Raw genomic sequence first — 2,244 nt, 5'->3', positions numbered from 1 at the left:
TCTCAATCCCGGTTTCCGGAAAGATAAAGTCTTGTCTGACTTGGTGAAAGGACTATATCAACCTTAGAGAGGGTCTTCCCCTGACTGTTCAGACTCCCAACCACGTTCTCTTCTCGGACGCATCGGACGTAGGCTGGGGTGCGACATTAGACGGTAGGGAATGCTTGGGATTATGGAACTCGAGTCAAAGGACAATGCATTTCAACTGCAAGGAGCTACTGGCAGTACGTCTGACCTGGAAAAGCTTCAGGTCTCTCCTTCAAGGCAAAGTGGTGGAGGTGAACTCGGACAACACCACGGCTTTGGCGTACATCTCCAAGCAAGGAGGGACCTACTCTCTGACATTGTACGAGATCGCAAGGGACCTCCTCACCTGGTCAGAAGGTCTAGACATATCACTAGTAACGAGGTTCATCCAAGGCAACTTGAATGTCATGGCAGATTGTCTCATTCGGAAGGGACAAATAATTCCAACAGAATGGACCCTCCACAAGGATGTATGCAAGAGACTTTGGGCCACCTGGGGCCAGCCAACCATAGATCTCTTCGCAACCTCGATGACCAAGAGGCTTCCAATATTTTGCTCACCAATCCCGGACCCAGCAGCAGTTCATATAGATGCCTTTCTACTAGATTGGTCACATCTAGATCTATATGCATTCCCTCCGTTCAAGATTGTCAACAAGGTACTGCAGAAGTTCGCCTCTCACGAAGGGACAAGGTTGACGCTAGTTGCTTCCCTCTGGCCCGCGAGAGAATGGCTCACCGAGGTACTTCGATGGCTAGTAGACGTTCCCAGAACACTCCCCCTAAGGGTGGACCTTCTACGTCAGCCACGCGTAAAGAAGGTACACCAAGGCCTCCACGCTCTTCGTCTGACTGCCTTCAGACTATCGAAAGATTCTCGAGAGCTAGAGGCTTTTCGAAGGAGGCAGCCAGAGCGATTGCTAGAGCAAGGAGAACATCCACCCTTAGAGTCTACCAATCGAAGTGGGAAATCTTCCGAAACTGGTGCAAGTCAGTATCCGTATCCTCGACCAGTACCTCTGTAACTCAAATAGCTGACTTTCTCTTATATCTGAGGAAAGAACGATCTCTTTCAGCTCCCACTATCAAGGGTTACAGAAGCGTGTTGGCATCAGTCTTCCGTCACAGAGGCTTAGATCTTTCCAACAATAAAGATCTACAGGACCTCCTTAAGTCTTTTGAGACCACGAAGGAGCGTCGTTTGGTTACACCTGGTTGGAATTTAGACGTGGTACTAAGATTCCTTATGTCAGACAGGTTCGAACCGCTACAATCAGCCTCCCTGAAAGATCTCACCTTAAAGACTCTTTTCCTGATATGCTTAGCCACAGCTAAAAGAGTCAGTGAGATTCATGCCTTCAGCAAGAACATCGGATTCTCATCCGAAACGGCTACATGTTCTACAACTTGGTTTTCTAGCCAAACACGAGCTGCCTTCTCGGCCTTGACCAATATCGTTCGATATTCCAAACTTATCGTATGGTTGGAAATGAACTAGAAAGAGTCTTATGTCCTGTAAGAGCTCTTAAGTTCTATTTAAAAACCTTTACGAGGCCCGTCTGAAGCTTTATGGTGTTCAGTTAAGAATCCATCTTTGCCTATGTCAAAGAATGCTTTATCCTATTTTATCAGACTGTTGATACGAGAAGCTCATTCCCATCTGAATGAGGAAGACCAAGCTTTGCTGAAGGTAAGGACACACGAAGTTAGAGCTGTCGCAACTTCCGTGGCCTTTAAACAAAATAGATCTCTGCAAAGTATAATCGACGCAACCTATTGGAAAAGCAAATCAGTGTTCGCGTCTTTTTATCTTAAGAATGTCCAGTCTCTTTACGAGAACTGCTACACTCTGGGACCATTCGTAGCAACGAGTGCAGTAGTGGGTGAGGGCTCAACCACTACAATTCCCTAATTCCATAACCTTTTTAATCTTTCTCTTGAAATGTTTTATTATTGTTTTTGGGTTGTCCGGAAGGCTAAGAAGCCTTTCGCATCCTACTTGATTTGGCGGGTGGTCAAAGTCATTTCTTGAGAAGCGCCTAGATTAGAGGTTTTGATGAGGTCCTGTTGTATGGGTTGCAACCCTTGATACTTCAGATCCTAGGGGTCGCTCAGCATCCTAAGAGGATCGCGAGGCTCCGTAAGGAAGACGTACTTAAAAAGGCAGAGTAATTGTTCAAGTCGACTTCCTTACCAGGTACTTATTTATTTTATGTT

This window comes from Palaemon carinicauda, chromosome 1 (genome assembly GCF_036898095.1).
Source record: "Palaemon carinicauda isolate YSFRI2023 chromosome 1, ASM3689809v2, whole genome shotgun sequence".
Lineage (NCBI taxonomy): Eukaryota > Metazoa > Arthropoda > Malacostraca > Decapoda > Palaemonidae > Palaemon > Palaemon carinicauda.
This window is presented reverse-complemented; position numbering follows the sequence as displayed.